A 26,302-nucleotide genomic window follows, 5' to 3' on the forward strand; every position below is an offset into this window, starting at 1 on the left:
ATAGAAATTTCCTCAAATTGTTCCTTATTTCATAAAATTCCTGTCAGGAATAGTAATGAGGTAAGAGACCTGAGAGAAAGTGCTGCTGATTACCATCTTGGCCATGCCCCCCAGTTCTGACACAACAGAAAAACACTAGTCTAATCTTTCTAGTTTCTAGCTATTTCTAAGAGAAAACGCACTTCTAAAATAACTTACATATAGAACACAGGCAGAGTGCTGATGAGTTGGATAGTCAAGACAAAAATGCTTAATGTCCTCTGATTCTCTCTGTTTTTAAAATCACATTCCTGGTTCCCATTACATTATTCTTCACACTTCCCTGAGTTCCCAGGCTAACAGAAAAGTACAGTTGTGTACACTTACCATGCTGACTGCCTTAAAAAAACTCCAGCTACACTCTGTCGCATATCTTCTACTCCGAGGCGATCTCTGCTTAACAAACAAGGCCATGTCAAACCCAGAGCTGTAGGACATGCTACACTTAAAGAAATCCCAATCCCTCAGAGCCACATGCTCCAGGGATCTAAACCTTGTCATCACAATAAACAAAACATGCTGGAGGGATAGGTTCCTGACCCAGAGACTCCCCAGACTCTGGAATAGACTGCCCATTCATGTCAAGCAGAGCACCTCTTTGGTCCTCTTCAAAAGGAACCTTGATGACTGGATGGGAGAGAGGAAATTCACCCCAGGGATCACGTCAGTCACCCTGCTAGACAGGGGTCCAGGGAAGTAAATAGTGTGGGAAGAAACAGCCAGGGAATTGTTATGGCTAGGCTTGTATAGGCCCTAGGACCGATTGCCTAGTACCAGCCTATGAACCTATAAATGTAGATGTTCGAGTGTATTCACTGTTGCAGTCATTACATTTGGGTTATCTGCTTGCAATAGCCCTCAGTCGGCCTGATTAACAAAGTCTTGACTCCTGTGTTGGTTGTTGTCCCTTCTTCCATGATGTCAGGTCGTCAGGGGTATAAAACGTGCAGCCGATGCCATTACATCAGTTTTTCTTGCCCCAGATGTCAGGTGCCTCCCCCCCAATGGGAAGCACTTCAATCTATAAATACAAGGATATACCTCCAACAAAAAAGCAAATACACCAAAAAGCTTTTTGAGCATAGTAAGTGAGAGTAGAGGTATAGCCAAAAGAAGAAAAGGGGGCTGAAGGGAGGGTAACCAGGACTGCAACAGTGAATACACTCGAACATCTACATTTATGGTACGTGTACACAACTGTACTATGTTCTTCGTGTTTCACTGTTGCAGTCATTACATTTGGGTAGATTCCCAAAGCTAAGGTTGGAAGGAGGAATTTAAATAGAATTAGGACCAGCTATAAGGCTCTACAAGACTACAGTGGCAAAACCAGCTCTGGATTTAGAGAAAATTGGCAAATGATAATGCTTGGTGAAAATGTACAGAACTCCAGGTAGCAGCCTCTAGGATGTCCCTCGTAGGGACGCCCCTGAGAAAGGCTGTAGAGGTAGACGCAGCCCTGGTTGAATTGGGTCTGATGCCCTGTGGGATAGGTTTTCCATGGTGCTTATAGCAGAAATGAATGCAGTGGCCTATCCATTTTGAAATGGTTTGTTTTGAAATAGCTTTCCCCTCTGTCCCTGCAGCAAATGCCACCAGCAGTTGTTCAGATTTCCTTTGAGGTTTAGTCCTGTCAAAGTAGAATCTAAGCTGTCTGTGCACATCTAAAGAGTGCAGTATCCGTTCCCCTTTGTTCTGCGGGTTAAGAAAGAAGGTAGGCAAATGAATGGACTGATTAAGAGCCACACTAGATACCACCTTGGGCATGAAGGAGGGATTGGTTCTGAGGGACACCCTGTCCACATGAAAGACGATGAAAGGTTCCACTGCCATAAGGGCCTGTAATTCAGATACCCTTCTTACAGAAGTGATTGCTAAAAGCAAAGATGTTTTCCAGGAAATAAATTTTACATCTGCAGTAGCAGCTGGCTCGAAAGGAGGAAGAGTGAGTTTCTCCAAGACAAAGTTAAGATCCCAGGCTGGAGTTGGAGCTCTCCTGGGTGGCCTTAAGTTTTTGGCCCCTCTGAGGAACTGCTTGAGCAGTGGGTGAGAGAAGAGGGGAGGCTCTGTGCTATAATGAGCTGAAATGGCTGAGGCATGAATTTTGATGGAGGAAAAGGACAAGCCCTTATGAAGCATCTCAGTCAAGTATTGTAGAATCTGAGGTAAATTGGGCATTGCTGCATTCATTCCTTGAGATTGGCTCCAGGCACAAAATCTTTTCCATTTTGCAGCATAACATTTTATAGTACTGGGCCTCCTTGCCTCTAAAATGATTTCCATCACTGATTTACTGAGGGATGGTAAAGGAGAGATTAGGTAATTAGCCAGGCTGCTAGGTTCAGGGTTTGCAGCTGAGGGTGCAGAATCTGGTTCTCCTGCTGAGACAACAGGGAAGGAGTCTGAGGCAGGTGCCATGGAGCCAAGCTTGACACACTGCACAAGAGTGGGTACCAGTGTTGGCGAGGCCAGTCTGGTGTAATTAAAATTGTCCATGGCTTGTCCTGTTTGATCTTTAGTAGTACTTTGGAGAGCAGAAGCAGAGGAAGAAAGGCAACTGATAGGTTTTTCCAGCTGAAGGATAAAGCATCCACTTTCCAAGCTAGCTTGTGGGGAATCCTTGTGCAACATGTGTCCAATTGATGGTTCTGGGGGGAGGCAAATAGGTCTATATCTGGACTCCCCGATTTGCTTGTCAACATGTTGAAAATCCTTGGTTCCAGTTTCCACTCATGTGGGTCCATGAGGTTTCTGCTTAGTCCGTCTGCCAGTGTATTAGTTTTCCTGGCAGGAATTGAGCTTGTAGATTCACTTGGTAGCTCAAGGCTGTGTTCCACAATGCCATGGCTAGTCTGCAGAGGGGGCAAGAATGTGTACCCCCCTGCTTGTTTATGTACCACATCACAGTGGTGTCGTCCATCTTTACCATTACTTGCCCTGGAAGAATGTGGTCCTTGAAGGCTGTCAGTGCATTCTGTATAGCTAGCATTTCCTTTTGATTTATGTGCAGGTGCATTTGACTTGGGTTTCATTTGCCCTGAATGCACTTCTCTGCTAGGTGAGCCCCCCATGCATAGTCTGATGCATCTGTTGTTAGAATTTGGTCAGCAGGGGGTAGTGTGAATGGTAGTCCCCTGTTTTGGTGGCAGGCCTCTGCCCACCAAAGGAACTCTAGGTGCAGGCAATGTATGATAGGAATCCTTGCTTCTAGATCCTGTGAATGTTGACACCATAGGCTTTTGAGATACCACTGTAGTCTCCTCACATGCAGCCTTGCATATAGAATTAGAAGAATGCAGGAGGCCATGAACCCCAAGGCTTGCAGTATTTGCTTTGCAGATAGCTGTTTTTTTGTGGCCACTTGTTTGAAGTAGGTTGTCAAATAAATCCGTTTCTCTGGCGTGAGGAAAGCCATCTGGGAAGTTGTATTCAAGCTTGCTCCCAGGAATATAATTTGTTGACAGGGTACCAGGTGTAATTTCTTTTTGTTTATGGTGTACCTCAGGCAAGTCAGTACCCTTTGAACAAAGGCCAGATGATTCAAAAGTATGTCCTGGCTTTCTTCCTGAATTAGATAATCGTCCAGGTATGGCTATATTTGAATATTTCTTTGCTTGCAAAATGCAATGACTAGAGCTAGGCACTTTGTGAATACAGTGGGCGCAGTAGATAAGCCAAAGGGCAGTGCAGAGAACTGACAGTGCATGTAGCCTGCTTTGAAGTGTAAGTATCTTCTGCAAGACTCCCTGATAGGAATGTGCAGGTATGCTTCTTTTAAGTCCAGTGTTGCCAACCATGCATCTTTGCTTAGCATAGGAAGCAGCTGGTGAAGAGGCAGCATTTTGAATTTTGGAATCACCAGAAAGGAGTTTAGAGTAGAAAGGTCCAGGATAGGATGCCGTGTATTGCCTTTTCTGGGTACCAGGAAAAGTCTCGAATAGAAACCTTGTCCCTTTTCCTCTTCTGGTACCAACTGAATAGCCCCCATATTTAAGAGAGAGAGTACTTGATTTTGGGCCTCTGTCCACTGATTTGGGGGTAGATCTGGCCACCCGCTTGGAGTTGGTAACATGTGGAAGTGAAACCTGTATCCTTGAGACACTATATTTAAAACTCATTTGTCCTGAGTAATGAGTTCCCAGTTTTTGGCCTGCAGACCAATCTTTCCGCCTAAAAAAGCATTCAGTTAGGAAGTGCTTCGAAGTTTTAAAAGCAACTACTGCTCCCATATTTGGGTGCGGGAACCCCCCACTTCTTAGTCTTGTGTGTCCCTTGGGACTGAAACCTGGGGTTTTTGCTGTGTCTGGGTTTGGATTGAGAAGACCTGGAAGGGGCTGGAAAGGACCAATTCTTAGAGGGCCAGTGCCTACTAAATCTAGGGGGCTGAACTTGTAAGAAATCTTTTAACAGTTTGCATAGATTCAGCTTTATCTTACATCTTTTTTAGAACTTCCTCGGCCTTATTGCCAAACAGGCGGTCCTGATTTAAGGAAGCATACAACAATTTAGCTTTAACATGATCAGGCAAAGATTTCTCCTTAAGCCAAGCATGCCTTCTGAGCACAGACACAGTAACCGCAGCACTGCAAGAGGCCTCTAATTAATCAAATCCACATTGCAAAGTATGTTTTGCAACCTGTTCGGCAGAATGCATTAAATCCTGTAATTCTTTATTTTCAGCACAGTCAGGAATCAACATCATTTTCTGTTTAAGCAATCCAATAACATGTTGTTGATACTTTAACATATGAAACTGGCAGTTTAAAGCCCTAATTTCCAAGATTGCGGAAGTGCAAACCTTCTTACCCCATCTATCCAGTGCCCTGGAGTCTCTATCAGAGGGGGAAGGAGTTTTAGCAGTAGAAGTCTTAATGCCCTTGGGTCCCTGTGAAATAGTCTCTGGATCCGCAATAGGATTTTTAAAAAGGAACTCATGTGAATCAAGAACCCTGTAATATCTGTCAGGTTTTCTGGGTGCAGGAGGCAAAGAATCAGGGGCCAAACTAAATTTTGAAAAGGCATCATCAACAATGTCTAGTACAGGAGGTATAGCTAAAGGCCTATTCTGAGGCAGGAGTAAGAAATCCCTAAGCCTCTTTTTTGAATCAGAAAAATCCTGGCTTTCCCAGTGGAAATGTTCCCTTAGAGTATGTAAGGTCTCACCAAAAGAAAAATCCTCTGGTGGGGAATCAGAGGGAATAGAGTCCTCTACATCATAATCCTCATAAGGAGATAAGGGCAAATCCAGATCATCAGAAGAATCAGAAAAATTAGAATCCTGGTAAGAAGATTCATAAACAACTTCAGTCCTGGGTCTCTTGGAAGGGGGAGATTGGCTTCCCCTGATTAGAGTTATAAGATCTTCAGCCATTCTTATCATTTGTTTTTTAGGTATAGAGGCCTGAGCATTTGGCCTGGGCGTCGGTTTCTTAGGCATAGTTCGAGATTTTGGCCTAAATGAAGAAGGAGGTGTCGGTTTAATATGCAAGTCAGTAGGCCTGAATACAACCTCAGAAGCTGGTGCCTGCACAGCGGCTCCGGAACCATCTAAGGTAGAGACATCCGCAGGTTCCACAGTTGAAGCATCTCGCGGCATTCCGGACTCCGAATGGGTCTCAGTAGAGGCCTGCAAGTCAGAAATAGTGGGTATCGGGCTGCAAAATAGCCTCACTGAGTACCGGCGAACTGGCGACTGGCTTAGGAGAAGCGTCGTCGGCAGCTTTGGACCTCAGCAGCCTGTCTCTGTATTTATCTTTGCATTTTTCAGAATCTCAGTAGTCGGATGGCTAACTGACGACATTTCTGGATAATTAAACCGAGAACCAAAATATTTAGAGGCGAAGATATACCGACGACGGATATTGCACTGATTAAATAAAGCACAAAACCGACAGCAAGGTATGTCGTGGTCAGGGCCTAGGCAAGGAATAGAGTACGAATGAAAATCTTTGTGAGGTATTTGCTTTCCACAAGTAAAGCAGTTATTAACTTTTACTGACATCGGTAAGGAGCAAGAAAAAATTTCCCCAATGGGGTACTTAGCTTTAGTTGAAGACTTCGGTTCTGAAACTCAAAAATGAAAATTTCAGGAGTCGGCCGACCAGCACTTGTGAACTGCTTCTGCTTCGGGCACCGCACGGCAAGAAAGACTGATGTAATGGTGTCGGCTGCATGTTTTATACCCCTGACGTCATGGAAGAAGGGACAGCAACCGACGCAGGACCCAAGACTTTGTTAAACAGGCCGACTGAGGGCTACTGCAAGCAGATAACCCAAATGTAATGACTGCAACAGTGAAACATGAAGAACACATACATTTACATTCTTAGCATCTCCTTTTGTTAGCTTGCAGCTGGTCAGGAAGCAGAGCAATAAAAATACATTTGCATGTTTAAATCTAGCAATCTGACTCTTGGTTAAAACAAGAGAAAGAATGTCTTCATCTAGACAGGCTGGAGCCGACTTTAGATCAAAGGGTCACAACATGTTTTACTTGGTCAGCAGAGGGCACTGTTGTGACATTTTTTTCAGTTCCACATCTAACAGCAGTTTTTCCATTTAAGACAACAAGCCTGTGGTGAACATTAATATTTACAGATGACAGAATTCATAGGTTCATAGGTAGATACTAGGCTATCTGCCCTAGGGCATTTATAAGCCTAGCCAGAGTGTATTTGGCTTCCGCCTCCCTATTAGATTAGCCTACTGTGCCTCTGTAAAGTAGGTCACAGAAGGTACCCTTTTAAGATTAGTTTACTATGCCTCTGTCTAGCAGGGACACAGGAGTGATCCCAGGGGTGAATTTGCGATTTCCCATCCATGCGTCCAAATTTCGCTTGCAGAGGGTCAGCGAGGGGCTATGTCTAACATGAATTGGGATTCTATTCCAGAGTGAGGGGAGCCTCTGGGAAATGAATCTGTCCCTCCAGCATGTCCTATTTATTTTTCTGCTGAGGTTTAGGTCCCTGGAGCGTGTAGCTCTAAGGGACTTGGATTTTTTGAGGTGGAGCATGTCCATTAATTTTGGGTTTGACATGGCTTTGTACGTCAGGCATAGATCGCCTCTGAGTAGGCGGTAAGCAACTGAGTAGAGCTGGAGTTTCTTTAGTCGAGCTGCATAGGACATCTGTTTGTAGCCCATGATCCTCTTGGTGAGGTACTTTTGGGGTCTCTCCAGTTGCTACAGGTGTCGGGTAAGGTACATCCCAAAAGGGGAATTGTATTCAATTATGGGCCTGATGAGTGACGAGTAGAGGGGCACAATGACCTCTCTTGATCTAGATACGAACCCTTTTGTGATAAGGTGGGCTATATAGAAGGTCTTTCTAACCACTTTGGCAACGTGATTATCAAAGGAGAGATTACTATCTACGTTGGTCCCCAAATCTCTAACTACTTCTTCCGTGCCAATGGATTACCACCTATGTGGTAATTTGTGGGCACCTTGTTTTTCCCAAAGGGGATGACTATGCACTTTTTAGCATTTAGCTTGAGGCCATGGCTCTGGCACCAAGCATCCGTCTCTGTGAGACCCTTTTGGAGGATGCTTGTGTCAGCTGGAGATTCGATTATGGCCCCCAGTTTGCAGTCATCTGCGAACTTTGCCAGCCATAATCCCCCCGTGTTAGCCTGAACCTCAGAGACGTATATACCGAACAAGAGAGGCCCCAGAACTGAGCCCTGTGGGACGCCACTTGTAACTGGTTTGGATTCGGACATGGCACCTGCGATTCTGACCATGTGGGTTCTATCTCTGAGCCAGTTTGCAACCCATCTTGTGATATAGGGGTTGATATTTAAGCTGGTAAGCTTATTTATGATGCCCGAGTGGGGTATTGTGTCGAAGGCTTTTGCGTGGTCCAGGTAGGCTGTGTGGACTACCTTGCCCTCATCTATGGCTTTGGTAACTGTTTCAAAGAAATCAACTAGGTTTAAGAGGCAAGATCTGCCCTTAACAAAGCCGAATTGGGTAGGGTCCAGTGTCTGGAGGCTCCCAATGTCTTTGTTTATGAGTTCCATGATAATACGCTCCATAGCTTTACAGACCAGACTAGTCAGGCTTATAGGGCGATAGTTTCCGGGGTCCGCTGTGGCACCACCTTTGTGGAGTGAGACCACTGTAGCTGTACGCCATTCTTTGTGTACATACCCTGTAGTAAGGCTAAGTTTGAACAGTGACTTAATGTGAGGGTTCAGTTCTTTTTGGAGCTTGTGTAAGACACAGCCTGGGACACCGTCCAGTCCCATAGATGCTGTGTTTTTTGCTTTGGAGAGGGCAGCTTTCACCTGTGCATCTGTGATGTCAGGGAGGTTACATTCAGTTGGGATAGGCGTTTGCTCCTTTGGGGGGGGAGGGGGGGAGAAGTTTGCGCTGAATCTGTCTGCCAGGATATTGGTTATGTCTGTAGGTTCGGTATATTTTGTACCGTTATGCAACAATTCAGAGCATATCTGGGAGTTTCCGCCCATGTTCCTGACATAACTAAAGAAGGCCTTGTGATTATCTTTAGTGTCTAGGGCAATTTTTCTTTCGAAACTGGCCTTTGATGATTTTATGAGGGATCGAAGTTTCTTGCTAATACTGATCAGAGATGCCTTCCCTTTTTGGGATTTTGCTCTGTCATGTAGTAGCTTCCTCCTTCTGTTGTATAGCTTATTCATGGCCGGGGTCCACCAGACCGGTCTCCTGTTTTTGGAGGAGTGAGTCTTGGTTTTATTTGGGATAGCAGAATCCATGCATTCCTGCAGGTGCTCATAGAATGCATTTTAAAGGATTCTGCGGATTAGGCTGTATTATCCTCTGGCCCATGGGGCTTTGAAGGATTCCCCCTCAGTCTTGAGAAGTGCAAAGTTGGCTTTTGAGAAATTCTTTACAGTGATTTCCTTGGCTGGGGGTGGGGACGGGATATGGATGTCCAGGGAAATTTGTTTATGGTCTGATCTTACCAATGAGGGGTTTACCTCTGGTGTGGAACATAGAGTCCCCATGTTGGTGATGACCAGGTCCAATATGTTGTTCCCTCTTGTAGGAGTGGTGACCAGTTGTTCCATTGCGTTAGAGTTTATAAATTCAAGGAACCGTTGGGCGAGGGTGTTTGGGCTTGAGTAGTTTTCCCAGTCAATGTTTGGGTAGTTGAAGTCACCCAATAACATAGTGTTTGGAGAGACCTTCATATTCTCCAGTGTTCTCAGGAATGCCAAGTGGGGTTCCTGTAATAGGGAGGGTGTTCTTTAGCAGGATACAAACTGAAAGGCAGTTTTGCCTGCTGTTAGTTGCACATGGATGGTTTCTGATGCTTCGTGCAGTGCCACTAACCTGGAGGTGTAGGTATCTTTGATGAATATAGATACTCCCCCTCCTTTTGTGCTTCGGTCTGAGTTTTAGGGCTGAAACGCATGGCATGAGTTATAACCTGGTAGTGCTGGGGTGCTCTCAGGAGCCTTGAACCAGGTTTCTGTTACTGCACAGACATCGATTTTCTCCATACTGAGGAGAGTCTCGAGTCCGTGCATCTTGAGGTTTAGACTTCTGGCATTGAGTAGCATTACCTTTAGTTTTTTTATCTTTGGGTTGTCTATGGAGGTGGGTTTGTCCTTTGAGCCTTGCCTAAAAAAGGCACTATGGTGGTGGCAAGAACCCTGGCCAGTATACGAAAGCCTAAGGGTGACCGGTGCAAGCCGTCCCTAGCGAAGCAACGTGGCTTGTCGAGCATGTCATCCCACGCTGACAGACAGTGGATCCCCTTTGAATGACACCAATACTTTAGCCAATTGTTGAAACTGATCATTTTGTCTTTATACTGTGGCATCATTCTTGGTGAGGGCAAGATGCTACTCAAGGTCAGGGACATACCAGCCTGGGCTACATGGTCAGAGAGCTCCTCTATGTCTCTTTTCATGTAGTCCAGGGAGGTACGTCTCAGGTCATTCACACCAGCATGGACAATGACAGAGTCATACTTGTACTTCCTTTGGAGTGACCTGAGTGCTTGCATTATGTGGCAGATCCTGGCACCCGACAGGCAGCTTACAGTGACCTTCTCCTTGTTCAGTCTGGTGAGTGGGACGTCAGTGAGCCGGACAATAGAGTCCCCTATAACAAGTGTATTTGGTGTGTTGTTTGGCCTTATGGGCTGTGACTGTGAGGCACACTGATTTTGTGAGATATGTGATTTGTGGGTATTGTTGAGGGGTGGCTGTTGCTTGGATATCTGCTTAGGAGGTCTTTGCTGTTTAGGCAGATTTTTATTTAGAGCCTCTGAGTATGTTTTTGTGTGTTTATGTGTTGGGTATGCAGATGCAATAGGTCTGTGTGAGACTGGATTTGTGGTGTGGGCGGTTACCTTTTCCTCCTGACTGACTGTGCCAGTCTTGGGTTGAGAGAGCTCTGCCTCCAGTTTGGCTGTGTAACTGCATCTCTCACATGTATTAGAGTTTGTTGGAAGGAGGAGAGGGTTGTCTGTGTACATAAGGCAATTGTAACATTGCCTCAAAATTCCCAGATTCACCAGCTGGACTGGAGAGTAACCTTGAAACTGACCTTTGGAAATACCAGATTAGTATAGGGAACTGTTTTTTTTTTTTTTTTACTGAACAGATTAGGGAAGGGAACTGATTTTTCACTTGATCAGGAAGGACCAATCGGGAGTCTAATACTTATGAGAAGTCAAGGAGGGTGTAGTGCTTTAGTTAGTTAGTGTTTCCTTATAAGAGCTGAGCAAGTGCAGGGCTTTAGAAAAAGAATAAAGTGATTACTTTGAGAGTCTGAACAGTTCTAAGGGAAAAAGTGAAGAGCAGACTTTGTGGAGCCTGGAATAGTTTAAACCTGTTTAGGCGACGCTGCTCAGTGCGCAAAACCGCACAAAAAGAGAGTTGTAGGGTATTAAGAGAGAGAGAGATCAAGGAGTTTAGAACTGACCCAAAATGTCCAATAAAACTACAGCTTCTAGGTAGTAACCACTCCTCCAGGGACAGGCAGGCTATTCAGTGTTAACCACTCCCACTGGTGAACACAGAGAATTCCCTTTAGCCCAAGCAAGCACTGGCCTTTTAGAAACTTGCAAACAGTTCAGAACAGCAAATCTGTAACTGAACTTTCTTAACTTTCAGAAAGTGGGAAAAAGCAAGATTTTTTTGTTTTTTTTTCTTTTTGTTGTAGTTTAAAGGTAGCAGAGATACACAAGCTGCAAAATAATCACAACAGTGCAATAAATGACCCCACACTGGAGTGCTAGGCCAAAATCAGGTAAAATGCAGTTTTTAGAGAAAAAAACGATTTTAAATTAAGTGCAACACAGGAAATGCAGTAAACAGGCTCTAGATGTGTTCCAAGTACTGTTACTGTTACAGATATAAACTTTAGCAAGCCGGAAAATGCCAAAAAGTAGGTGGCAAAGCAGTAAAACTTAACAAAAAATCTGAAGAAATACTTAAAATCACAAAAGTGGCTCCTTTTCTTCTCTCAGCGTTTTCTCCTCTTGGTAGGTGCTTCAGCAACAACTAGCAAGCCTGAAAAGACGCCAAAACTATGAGGCAGCCTGGTTTTAAGAGAGAGAGATCAAGGAGTTTAGAATGGACTCAAAATGGCCAATAAAACTACAGCTTCTAGGTAGTAACCACTCCTCCAGGGACAGGCAGGCTGTTCAGTGTTAACCACTCCCACTGGTGAACACAGAGACTTCCCTTTAGACCAAGCAAGCACTGGCCTTCTAGAAACTTCCAAACAGTTCAGAACAGCAAATCTGTAACTGAACTTTCTTAACTTTCAGAAAGTGGGAAAAAAGCAAGATTTTTTTTGTTTTTTTTCTTTCATGTCTATCATTCTATTTATAAAATTCTATCTGGCTAGGCTGGCAGCCTTCACAGGGTCATAGAAGGTTACTAGGCTAACGACCCTAGAGTCCTTACAAGCCCAACCATATCTATGCCAAGGTGCCTCAACTGTCAGTGGTTAGGTGAGTGAAATTCACAGAGGTAAAGGTCTATGGCATTTAATACCAATTGTTTCTGTCCAGGATGGACATGGGCACCAACCCAGGAGTGAATCTGCGGTCAACCATCCATTGAGCTAGGTTGTGTTTGAAGAAGGTCAGGTAGCGGCTCTGTTTCATGTGATTTGGAAGCTTCTGGGAAATGTATCTGTCTCCTCAGCATTACCTGTCCATATCAGAGGTTAGGTTAAGATCCCTGGAGTGAGCAAAAATCATGCAGTTTGATTTACGAATGTGTAGCATTTCCATCAGGGCTGGTTCAAAGGCTGCCCTGTAAGCCAGACACAGGCTACCGTGAAGGACATGCAAAAGGGAGCATTGTACTCAATTATTGGCCTGATGACGAGCCAAGTATAATGGAATTATAACATCCTTAGATATAGATGCAATGCCTTTACTTATTAGATGTGCCACATAGAGGGATTTCCTTACTACTGTGGATACGTAGTGGTCAAAGTTCAGATTGCTATCAACCTGAATTCCCAGGTCATGTACGACTGGGTCTACACTTACTGGGGTGCTGCCTATAATGTAATTAGCAGGGATGTCAGCTTTTCTAAAAGGAATAATGATACATTTGCTTACATTTAGCTTTAATCCATGTCTTTGGTGCCAATCGTTTGTCTACGTTAACCCTGTCTGCAGTATATTAAAATCACTGGGGGAACTCTATGATTGCTCCCATTTTGCAATCATCAGTAAACTTGATCAGCCACAGTTTGCCTGGACAGCTGAGAAATAAATTCTGAACACTAAGGATACCTGCACAGAACCTTGTGATATGCCACTGTTGAACAGTCTTTTACTAGTGGTGAAGTCATCCACTTTGACAGCATGTGTCCTGTTGGTGAACCAGTTGACCACTGATCTAGTAACGTAGGGGTTAATTCCCAATTAGGAGACTTTCTCTATAATACCTGAGTGGGGGATTGTGTAAAATGACTTTAGTAGGTCAAGGTAGGTGGTATGCACTGTCTTTCCATTCTCCTATGGCCTTGGTGACATTCTGAAGGAAGTCAACCATGCTTATCAGGCATGATTTACCTTTAACAAATCCGAACTGGGTTGAGCCCAGACTTTGGAGACTTTAGAGATTACCTATATCTTTGTTAATAAGGTCCATAAGGATCCTTTCCACCTTGCAGATGGGCCAGTCAGGCTTACTGGCCTATAATTCCCAGGATCGGTTGATGGTCCCCCTTTGTGCAGAGGGATTACTGTTGTTGTCCTCCATTCTGTCTGAACATAGCCAGTTTGCAGTATTCTCCCATGTTAGTGAGTACTATGTACAGGACATTTGGGCCTCTTGTGTCTTGTGGGTGTGCTTTCTAGCTGTTTCAGAGCATTTCCACTGACAAAGTCCAAGAACCTCTGTGCCAGCATGTTTGTGGTTATGTATGTTTCCCAGTCGATGGTAGGATAACTAAATCACCCATGAGTAAGGTGTTGTGTTGTATGGCAAGTGACACCATTAAGTCCAGGTATGGGGTATGCTTTTATTTTTTCATGGTAGGGGACCTGTAGCTATGATGTTGTCAGGGGCTTTGCCTATAGTTAATTGCACATGAACTAGCTCAAGACAGTCATACTGATTGACCAGTCTCAAGGCGTACTTATCATTGATGAAGATGGATACACTCCTCCTTTGGTTCTTTCACACTCAGTTTGTGGTCTGAATGTATGGAAAGCATTACAGCACTGCATGATTGGGGTGCTTTCCATACCTTTGAACCATGTCTCAGTGACTGCATAGACGTCAGCATCTTCCAAAGGTTGCTTCCAGGGAGTGCAGTTTCTTGTTTAGACTCTCAGCATAAAGCAACAGTACCTTGAGTTTATCTACACAGGATTTTGTTATGTTGGGAGGTTGGTTATTTTGACACTGCCTAAAAAAGGCACAGTGGGGTGGCTAATGACTTTGCCAGTATTTGAAAGCCTAGAGGAGATGGGTGCAGACCATCTCTGGCAAAGCAGTGTGGCCTGTCCATGTCTTCCCAAGGCTGACAGATATTGGATCCCCTTGGACTGACACCAGTAGCTAAACCAATTGTTAAAGTCAATCATTTTTTTTGTTTGTATTGTGGTATCATCTTTGGATAAGATAGAATGCTGCTTAAGGCTAGGCTTATACATTCATAGTATGACAGCTCAGTCATGTCTCTCTTCACATAGTCCATTAAGTTATGTCTCAAGTCATTCAAACCCACATGGAGTATGACAGAATCATATTAGTACTTGTGATTGAGAGATTTAAGTGCTTGAGTGACTTAATGGATTCTGGTACCTGACAAGCAGCTAACTGTAACCCACTCATTATCCAGCCTGCTGAGGGGAACATCCATGTGTCTCACAATGGCATCACCTATGATCAGCACATTAGGTTTTGCGCTGTTATGCCTTATGGGCTTATTTGTTCAGACACTGGTGTGTGTGTTATTACGTGTTGTGGTTGTTTTTTTTTATTGTTAGGTGTGCAAGTGGTTTCCATTTGGGAAGCCTCTTATCTTTTGGTAAGTTACTAGTGAGTACCTCTGCATATGTGATTTGTGTCATGTCCTTATTTAGAGTGGGAAGTGCGTGTGTGCTGACAACCTGTCTAGCATTTGATTTTTCCTTATGTGAGAATCTTGCCTCCAATTTCATAGTGTAACTACATCTCATCATATAAAGTATTTGTTTGTTTCAGGAGTAAGTGTCTGTCAGTATACATGAGACAATTTCTAGTTTGCCTCAGGATGCCCATGTCTATCAGACTGGCCAAAAAGGTGATGGGAAACTGCAAGTCCAGGCTAGCAAGCTCTTACTGTAGATTTTATTATGGAATGGAATGGGTTAATTTGACAGGACCATGCTGGTAGTGCCAAGGCTACAAGAGAGACCTGTACTTTGTGTAGGCTAAGGTTGATCAATATAGCAATGCTGCTCAGTGCGCAACTGAGTTGCTCCTAGAGCAGCAGAAAAGCATGGAACGGTTTCATTGACAGCTGTTTAGTGAAAAACTGAGCTTCTAGGCTTTTGTGTCTATACAGGGCACTGCTAACTGCCACTGCACAAACAGCAGCACTGTGCAATCACAATGCTTAAATATGAGCAAAGAGAAACAAGTTTTAAGCTAACTAACAATCAGGAAAGCACACAATAAGCCTTCCACCAGCAATCCCCAACTCAGACAGGTTAGTTCAGCACACTTCTGTCACAAAGATGCAGAAAAACACTTTTTTAATCCAGAATAGTTGGCTTGGAGCAGCCACATAAACTACCTACAACAACCCTACAACTAACTGATACAATGTAATACAGTGCAATTGACTACTTAAAGCAGCAGTAGACAGTACATTTTTGCTATAAAGTGCAAAAATAACAGCAAACAGCTTAAGAAACTGCTAAAGTACAGTTACAGTATATAAGAGAAATGCAAAAATTTGTTATTTTTTCTTTCTTTTTTTTTTTAGTAGTGGATTGCTCCAGGTGAGAGCAGATTCTCAGCAATTTTTTTTATCTATTTGCCCACTAAACCAAGTGTCACTTTTAAGGGACAACCCAAGACCACTTCCTCAGAGGCATGCAGTAGGCAAATAAAGGTAGAAAGACTCAAACCCTGTATGCCTTAGTAAAGAAAGCAGATCATTCAAGAAACAGTTTGTCCACAGAAGTGACTATGAAAACTGCATCCAATATGTTTGTGATATAGAAAAGAAAATACAGCTGTGTAAATAAACTTACCATAACAGTAGATGTTCGAATGATTGCTGCTGCAGTAGCATAAGCTATATGAGTTATAACCTGTGAAGGATATAAAAGCCAGACAGCTTCCAAAGCTTTCAAGTCACCTTCTACATGCTCAAATTGTTAGCTCGAGATGAGCTGACTAAAAGTTAGATTTGGACGTCAAGCACTTCATAGCTTTCATGCCAAGAGAGATGGAAGCTAAAGACCTGAGAGACAATGCTAGAAATATAATAACAGAAGAACACACCCTAACAAATCTGTTGTTACCTAACTAAGTGTACTATGCACTTCATAAGGATCATTGCTTCAGTAGTCTAGGCTGCATGGGTAGATTACCATAGTTTTTTTTTTAAACAAGAAACATCTTTATTAAATTATAACTTATGACATAAGTGATCATACATTTATATACATGAAAACAAACCATACTGACATATTTTAGTTGCAAACATTATACATCAATTATAATCTATCCAGTCATTGTCAGTCAAACATTACATAGCTCATTCAAATCCTGTCTTCTTTTAAATCTCATTCTTCCTCCAAAATGTTATTCTGCATGTATTGTTCCCCCCAAATTCCCATTTTTTCTATGTAATTTGCTCCTAACCTTTTCTAAAGATCCCATTTCCAACTGTATTATCTCTGTTACTATATTCACTACGTCTAGCACAGTTGGTTTAGACTTTGATTTCCATATTCTAGTAATTGCTTTTTCAGCAACCACCATAATTAGACTCAGTAAGGCCTTACTATATCTAGGCAATTTGCTCACCCAGTATTTCTGATAGAAAATAGGGAAATAGGGAATTGTTAAAGTCTGCCAACTCATACTCCCAAGCAATATGCTCCCACAATCACCTCTTCTTTCCCATCTCACCACCAACATTTGCTGTCTACCTGAGGAAAAATTCTTTGGAGTCTACTTGGGGTATGAAAATACCTATGTAAACACTTTCAAGCAAAGATCCTAAATCTTCTAGACTTTGTTGGATACTTGATATACATACATATATCCTGTTGTTGTTTCTTTGTGAATTGCTTATCCAAGCTCTCTTCCCAGTCCTTTGTAACCTTCTCTGATTGATTCTTATTGTTATCATGCAATATTTTATATGCTGTACAAATTATCCCTTTTTTAACAGCAGCTTCAATTTTAGATTGTACTAAAAACTCTATCAGTGCTGGTTTTTCACTTAGGTTCCCCTATTTCTTTCGCTTTGTCTATACTCTGATATAAATTTTTGATAGGGAAGGCGATCTCTAGCCTGCAGTCCAAATAAATTCTTGGCCTCTTCCCATTCTATTACTTTTCCCTCTTTAATTATTTGTTCTCAATACCTTGGTTCTTTTGCCAGTTTTCTCCAGTAAATTTCAGCCTTCTTTTGCCTATTGTCTTTATCCCTAACTGCAGTGATCCCTATCGGCAGAATCTCCTTTCTCCATTCCCATGCTGGCTTAGTTCTTAAAATACTTTCTACTGCTTTAAGAATATAATATTCTGTATGAATATTGTTATTCATATTAAGGGTCTGCATCCAAAATCCCACTCTCTCCTTGTTTCTTGACCTTCCTCTCTGTTTCATCATCATACCTTTCCATTTTGACTTACAATTTTCTGCTTGTGCTATGTATAACAGCCTTAACTGTGTAGCTCTGAAATACCCCTATCAAATCAGGAAATCCCAAACCAACATTTTTTATTAGAAGGATCAGCTTATCCCACTTGACTCTTGCCATCTTCCCCTTCCAGATAAAATCCTCCAACTCTTTACTAATTGCTAGGTCGACTGGCAGGAGGAAGGATAAGGGTCCAGGAGCCCCTGGAAAATGATCCTGGCAAAGCCTATCTTAGACTTAGAGAAGGAATCTCGTTAACAATGATTAGAGGACCAGGTTGCTCCATCTAGAATGCTGCTAGAATCCAACCCTTTCCAAAAAGCCACAGATGAAGCCAAGGCCCTAAAAGACTGAAGCTTGACCCTTCCTAGAATTGTTTTATTCTACTATGTGTAACTAAAAGTAATAGCATGAGACAACCATTTTAAAATGGTGTGTGTAGACACAGGTTGTTGTTTTCTCTTACCTTCACAAGAGAACAACTAGAAGAAGTTCTGAAAGATTTTGTTCCGTCAAGATAGTACATGAGTTGTCTATAGACATCCAATGTATGGAATATCCTTTCTCCCTCATTTGTATGTTCTGGAAAGAAAATAGGGAGAATGACAGCTTGGCTTAAGGTAAACTCAGGTATTACTTTAGGCAAAATGAAGGATTGGTTCTTAAGGCAATCCTACCTTTGTGGATAATGTGTAGTGACCTGTGTGAAAATGTTAATCTGCAATGAGAGTTTGCAAGTCAGATATTCTTCTTGCAGAGGTCAGAGTAATTAGTAAGACTGTTTTCCATGTTAAGAGCCTCAAGTCAGCCTGATGAGTCAGGTAACATGGAGCAAGAGTCAGCTTTTCTAACACAAAATCAAAATCCCAAGGAAAAGCCATCTGTTTCCTAACTGGCTTCTTATGCAGCCCCCTTCATAAACATTTTTACATCTACATTAAAAGAGGGGGATCAATGGGTACACATGCTGAAACGGCTGACAAACAAAGCTAAGCTGAGGATTAAGACAGGCCATGGGACAGTAACTGACACAAATGCTGTAAAATCAGAGAAACACTAGCCCTGAATGGGTGCTGCTTCTTTACTTGACATCAGCTAGTAAACCTTTTCCATTTATTAATATTTGAAATTCTAGTAGCAGGCCTTCTTGTCTCCATTAATACTTGCTACACATCCTCAGAAAAAAGGGGCCAAAAGTTATTAAAATTCTATTATCCAGGCAGTCAGCTGTAGTTGTTTTGTGCTGGGTTGGATCAAGACTGCCTGTTCTTGTGTGAGTACATTCAGTCTGTGAGGAAGCTTGTGGGGCAATTACCACACGCTTCCTCACATTCAAAAGAAGGAAGAACCACTGTTGCCTGGTCCAGAAGGGAGTCACCATTATGATCTTGGGGGATTCATTCTGAATCTTCAGGAGTGTCCTGGATATTAGTGGAAAGGGTGGAAAAGCATAGAAGAACATTCCTGTCCAAAAAAAAAAAAAGAGAAAAAAAACTTTTATCTTCCAGGCCTTCTTGCATAGAACCCAAGAATGTTGCCAGTTGATTGTCCAGCAAAGAGATAAAGAGGTCTACTTGAGGAACTCCCCAGAGATGGATGAAATCTTGGAAGGCCCATGGATCTAGTTTCCATTAGTGAGGATTTGCCCTGGTCCTGCTCAGTTTGTCTGTCACACAATTTTGCTGTACTGGAATGTAGGATGCCTGTAGAGTGAGATTGTGCTGTGACGTTATATCCCAAGTCAACATGGCTAGTCTGCAAATGAGGTACAACATGGTTTCCCCTTGCCTTTTGATTTTCCACATCACAGTGGTACTGTTTGATGGAATGTAGGATGCCTGTATAGTGAGACTGTGCTTTGATGCTATATCCCAAGCCAATACAACTTTTTTGCAAATGGGGTACAGCCTGGTTCCCCCTTGCTTGTTAATGTACGACATCACTGCAGTATTGTCTGTAACCACTTGAAGAGATACTGGGGACCAAAGATGGTACAGAAAATTGAGTTCCTTGATCAGTGCAAGCATCTCCTTGATATTTATGTGCTTGCATCTGTCCTTGGTGTTCCACATCCTCTGCAATTTTCTCTCTCCTGCAACTGTTCCCCAAGCAAAATCTGAAGCATCTGTGGTGACTGACTGTTTTGGAGCAGGGAGAGAGAAGGGGAGACCTTGATTTAAGAATATCTGTTGTTTCCACCAAGTAATTTCTCTTCTAACAAAACCCAGTACTGGGATCTGATAAGAAAGAGGGTGTTGATGCTAGGACCAAAGAGATTACAGATACCACTGTATCTTTCTTGTGTGAAGTTTTGCCAGGGCATGAGAATCATGGATGTCATGAGACCCAAAAGTCTGAGGTATTCCACTGCAGTAACTGAAGTCTGAGTGGATAACCTTAGAAACAGATCTAAATAAAGATCTACTTTTTCTTGTGGAAGAAAAGCTCTTTGAACTGTGGTGTTTAGCTGACAACCCAGGAACACAATACTGTGTGAGGAAGTCAAGAAATACTTTTTAATGTTCTCTTGGAATTTAAGCTTGTACAAGAGATCTCTCAGCCAAAAAGGAGAGTCTTGACATTTTGAAAAAGACTCTACAAAGATAAGCAAGTCATCTGCAGTGGATATAAAAAGTGTACACACCCCTGTTAAAATGCCAGGTTTTTGTGATATAAAAAAAAACGAGACCACACTAAATCATTTCAAAACTTTTCCCACCTTTAATGTAACCTATAACCTGTACAATTCAATTGAAAAACAAACAAATCTATTAGGGGAAAAAATAAAAAAAACGTACAATAAGCTAGTTGCATATGTGTGCATACTCTTAAACTAATACTTTGTTGAAGCACCTTTTGATTTAATTACAGTATTCAGTCTTCTTGGGTACACACCTGCCATCAATTAAAGAGACTCTGATTAACCCCAAATAAAGTTCATATGTCCTAGTAGGATTTTCATGACATTTACTCAGTTGCCTGCTACAGCAAAAGCCATGGTTCACAGAGAGCTTACAAAGCATCAAAGGGATCTCATTGTTGAAGGGTATCAGTCAGGAGAAGGGTACAAGAAAATTCCACAGCAATGGATATACCATGGAACACAGTGAAGACGGTCATCAAAAAGTAGAGAAATTATGGGACAACAGTGACGTTGCAAAGAACTGGACGTCCCTCCAAAACTGATGAAAAGACAAGATGAAAACTGGTCAGGGAGGTGGCCAAGAGACCTACAGCAACACTGAAGGAGCTTCAGGAATTTCTGGCAAGTACTGGTTGTGTACTACATGTGACAACAATCTCCCATATTCTCCATGTGCCTGGACTATGGGGCAGGGGTGCAAGACGGAAGCCATTTCTTACAAAGAACAACATCCAGGCCTGGCTAAAATTTGCAAAACAATACATCATGTCTCCCAAAAGCATGTGGGAAAATGTGTTATGGTCTGATGAGACCAAGGTTGAACTTTCTGGCCACAATTCCAAAAGGTACGTTTGGCACAAAAATAACACTGCGCATCAACAAAAGAACACCTATGGTGAAGCATGGTGGTGGCAGTATCATGCTTTGAGGTTGTTTTTTTTTTCAGCTGGAAATGCGGATTTAGTCAAGGTGGAGGGAATTATGAACAATTCTAAATATCAATCACATTTGGCCCAAAACCTTCAGGCATCTGCTAAAAGCTGAAGATGAAGAGGAATTGCACCTTTCAACACGACAATGACCCCAAGCATACATACAAATCAACAAAAGAATGGCTTCACCAGAAGAAAGTTAAAGTTTTGGAATGGTCCAGCCAGAGCCCAGACCTAAATCCAATAATTTTGTGGGGTAACCTGAAGAAGGCTGTGCACAAGAGATGGCCTCACAATCTGACAGATTCGGAGAGCTTTTGCCAGAAAGAGTGGGAAAATATTGCCAAGTCAAGATGTGCCATGCTGACAGATTCCTACCCAAGAAGACTGAATGCTGTAATTAAATCAGAAGGTGCTTCAACAAAGTATTAATTTAAGGGTGTACACACTTATGCAACCAGCTTATTGTACATTTTTTACTGTTTATATTTTTTTCCCTAACAGATTTGATTGTTTTTCAACTGAACTGTGCAGGTTATAGGTCACATTAAAGGAAAGGTGGGAAACATTTTGAAATTATTTATTGTGGTCTCATTTTTTATATCACAAAAAAACTGGCATTTTAACAGGGGTGTGTACACTTTTTATATCCACTGTAAATACAGAAAAATTTAGATAACCTGTAGCCTGCAATGAGCTGTAACTGGAGCTAGACACTTTGTGAACACGTTTGGTGCAGTGGACAGTTCAAAGAGAAAGGCAGAGAACTGATAATGTAATCCAGGCATACAAAACCTGAAGTCTGGATGAATAGGTATGTGATGATAAGCATCTTTTAAGTCTAGTGTTACCAGGAAACTTGAAAGAGGAAGAAGAAGCAACAGGTAGTGAAGTCACATTATTCTGAATGTGGGCAATGTCACAAACAGGTTTAGGAAAGAAAAACCCAGACCTGGTTTCTAAACATTTTCTTTCTTTGGGACTAGGAACATCTTGGAATAAAACCCCTTCTCCACCTGGGGAAAGAACTGGTTCTATCACTCCTTGGGACAGCATATGATGAAAAACAGGTGGAAACAAAACAATCTGATCTGTAAGATGAGGAATGAACCCCCTGCCAAGGAGGAATGTCTTCCCACTTACATCTGTAATGAATGGTTTTCAGAACCCATGTGTCTGAAACAATCTGCTGTCAAAGAGAAAAATTGAGATTCAGAGAGACAGGGTGGAAAGGGGTCAGCACGTCTCTTGAACAGTCATTCAGACTTGTTGGAGTGCCCCTTGTTTTGGGAGGTTTGAGACCTCTTTTTACGACCTCATTGCCATTTCTTCTTAAACGTCTCTTTACCTAAATTATGTTAAGACTATTTATTCTGTTTTTTTGGAAAAGGAGGACTGAAATATCTTAGAGATTCCCCTGGATTAGTTTGCCCCTTTCATCACACTCTGCGGCACTGGGACCAAACACTAAATCTCTATACAAGGCAGAATGTAAAATCTCATTTTAAACATCATCTGGAAGGTTTTGAGAATGCAGCCAAGCAAACTTCCTTAAAGCTGTACCAGTGGCCATAGTCCTGGAAGAAGAATCAACAGAACTCTATGCACACACTGCAAACAATGACCAGTGACCTGTACAATAGAAGAAACTTATTTAATAAAGATTCTTCTTCACAGGAAGAAACTGTAGATAAAACATTCCTCATATGTCAGAATAAACTTTAACATATTAGCCTGACAATATAAAATTCTGAAATTCAAAGTTGCAGAAGTATATATTTTTCCCCATACCTATCAATAATTTTCCCATATTGATTAGAAAGAGTAGGATTGGAATTAAACTAAGTGTTTAGCAACACAGTAGTTAACTAAACCTATAGCTGCTGGGTCAGGTTTGAAAATAATATATAAAAAATTAAAAGACTGAGGAACTTTATACATCCTATCTGCCTTTTTAGTGACAGGTGGCTGACTATCAGAAAAATTAGAGGGAGCAAGACACACATCCTCTAAAGCAGACATGACAGAAGAAATACATGTAGATTCTGGAAAATCCTTCTGTAGCAACCCAATAATATTTTTGAGAATGAGAAACCTCAGTGTTCTCACACTGAAAACACTGGGACATTCTATCAATAGTCTCAGAGAAAGAGAACCCCCACTGGGTGAATTAAAATGTGAGATCTCCTTTGAGTCTGAATCATAAATATGAAGGCAAAACCATGAATCAGTTCCTGTATTTTTCGTGTTCATATTCAGATTCCTGAATCTTTTATGGAAAGAAGGCATCCCTCTTTATTTTTACAGGAAACTACTCTACATAAAGGATTTAAAGCCTGAATCAAACCCTGAGACAGTCCCAGTAAACTACTTCTATTCAACGAAATATGAGGGGGAGTAGATACATGCTTGGTTTTCTGTTCCATTTTAACAGGAAAAATGGGACCACCACGTTACTAAAAGCAGCTGCTGCTTCCCCAGAGATGGGCAGAGAATTCTGATACAACAAGGAAACCTTACCTGTTCCTTTTAACAGGACTGATATGAGTGGTTCTCCCTTGCCCAGTGAGGGGAACCCAAAAGCTAAAGAGGACATGGCTAATCCCTGGACCATAGCAGCTGTAGGTGCTACCTTAGAGGGATCGGGGGAAAAGATAAGTGCTCTGAGGGAGACAAAATGACCACAGCAGAGTCACCCACCTGTGGCTGCAGGCAAATTGCCAGCTTGCTGTGGTGGCAAAGGCTGTTTGCTTAACTTTTTCTTTTTGTGACTGGAAGAAGAACCGACTGTGGAAGTGCAATGTGTTCCACGGTCAAGTCAAAAATGGTGCCTCTATTCTGGGGAAAACAAGCAACAATGCCAATAAAACTGCCAGTCCACACAGGTTACTTTTTAACACTGAAGAAATATAAAAAGAGTCCAGGGCACCGTTTTTTTGCAACAATAAACTTTTATATCACAACCACAAATACAAAGATGAGCGCTTTCGTCTGAAAACTAGGCTTCTTCAGATAAAAACACATCTGCTAGTCATTGCTTAAATACCAATTCCCCTAATACATATCAATTAATATTTAAAGAAAACACACTTAGAAACTCCACTTATAAAAATCTATACATTGCTCACTCCAGGGAATAAAACCTAGCAATGCATCTTATACATATACATAAATCATTACATAAAAAATCTTATAACTAAAAAATAAATGTGCCAACTTTACTCCATATTAATGTAATGGTATTAATAATAAAGATGTTTTTTTAAAAACATCACATACATACAGTCCACAACAAACAAGTAAATGGACATGTTGACATTTTTTAAAAATAAAACCATTCAGATATTTTCTGCCTTAGATATTAAAACAGGTTTGATTGTTACATATTCATTTAGGCCAGGTGAAATAAAAGACTTTAATCTAAGCTGCCATTTCAATTCTTTGTTAAGCAAAGCATTTTTAATGTCCCCACATTTAAAATATTTTTTTATAATAAGATCAATAATGCCAAATTTAAAACCGTTGAAGGAAGGGCATACCAATGAATGTTTGTACAAGGCGCTTGTCTCTTTTCCAGTTCTTATATCGTATTGGTGCTCATACATTCTATCTTTGAATGCCCTCTCTGTTTTGCCAATATAGAATGCATGGCATCCTTCACACTTAGCCATGTACACAATCATCCTGGTTTTGCAATTTCCCTTACGAAATCTAACAATGCTGTTTAAACCATTGTTTAACTTAATCCATGTTTCTCTGAAAATCAAGTGACATAAACTACAATTGCCACAAGAAGTGGTAGCTTTAAAAGAACTATTCTGCCTCTCACCTTGTTCGAATATTCTTTTAAAGTTTTTACCAGTTTTGTAGTGAAAGAAGGTTTGGAACCTACTACATCATACACCTCTTTATTTATTTTAAGTGTATTCCAATTGGCTCTAACTATGTTGGCAAATGATTCAGAAAACATATTGTATTCCATAACACAGGCCCCATAGAAATGTTTACCCTCCGTTTCTCTTTTTGTTACCTTGGACAATGTTTGTCCCAATAAGGCTACATATTTAGTTCCCCAACCTCTATAAACTTCATCTAATACTTCCCTTACCATCTCCACAGGGTACCCCCTTTCCAAAAATTTCCTTCCCAGAAATATGAACTCGTTAATTAAGTCATCAGACTCAGAGGTCATTCTGGCTACCCTTACAGCTTGACCTTTAATAAGACTTCTTTTTTGTGCCTGAGAATGACGACTAGTGTAGTGCAAGTAACTATTGCACCAAGTGTTTTTACGATAGATTTAAGATCTGAATCCATTAGATGTTTTAGTAATAGTGGCATCAAGATAATTTATGCTATTTGCATTCCATGTGTATGTGAAAGTAAAGAATGGGGTACTGTTGTTGAGGTAGTCCATGAATTGTTCTAAACTTTGCTTAACAAAGAATTGAAATGGCAGCTTAGATTAAAGTATTTTATTTCACCTGGCCTAAATGAATATGTAACAATCAAACCTGTTTTAATATCTAAGGCAGAAAATATCTGAATGGTTTTGTTTTTAAAAAATGTCAACATGTCCATTTACTTGTTTGTTGTGGACTATATGTATGTGATGTTTTTAAAAAAAACATCTTTATTATTAATACCATTACATTAATATGGAGTGAAGTTTTATGTAATGATTGTATAAGATGCATTGTCCCTGGAGTGAGCAATGTATAGATTTTTATAAGTGGAATTTCTAAGTGTGTTTTCTTTAAATGTTAATTGATATGTATTAGGGGAATTGGTATTTAAACAATGAGTAGCAGATGTGTTTATATCTGATGAAGTCTAGTTTTCAGACGAAAGCGCTCATCTTTCTATTTGTGGTTGTGATATAAAAGTTTATTGTTGCCTCAAAACGGTGGCCTGGATTCTTTTTATATTTCTTCAGTATTTGGTTGCCTTTTATTTTGAGACTTTGAGTTACTTTTTTAACAGACAAAGCACAGTAAAAGGCACTTTCAAACACTATGGAAGCTCTACATCCTTAAAAATACACAAATTTATGCGCAGAAAATAGTTTATCAGTTAGATAAAACTAATTTTAAATTGACAGAAATGAGTGCTCTATTTAAAAGTACAATACAGTCTTGAGACAATCTGTTCAAACAAAACACTCCTAGCTTTAACATAACTTTCCTGAAGAGGGAAGTAATAAAACATTAGTAAAAAACAAGAGGATGGAAGATTTTTTTCCCCCCAAAGGGAACTTATCTGTCCAGCTAAGGAAAGTACAAGCCAACCGTCAATGCTGAAAAGCCTCAAACCAGAGTATTCTTCATTGGCAGTAAAGCTTTGAAGGT

At 41.3% G+C, this 26,302-nt stretch overlaps 1 protein-coding gene across 7 annotated transcripts in view; it reads right to left on the bottom strand.

Annotated features, from left to right (window-relative positions):
* DNMT3A (DNA methyltransferase 3 alpha) overlaps positions 1-26,302 on the bottom strand; it is a 5,166,949-nt gene that overhangs the window by 624,696 nt on the left and 4,515,951 nt on the right. The gene's annotated exons all lie outside the window — the stretch shown is intronic.

This window comes from Protopterus annectens, chromosome 2.part1 (assembly GCF_019279795.1).
Source record: "Protopterus annectens isolate FY-2018-M chromosome 2.part1, PAN1.0, whole genome shotgun sequence".
NCBI lineage: Eukaryota > Metazoa > Chordata > Ceratodontiformes > Protopteridae > Protopterus > Protopterus annectens.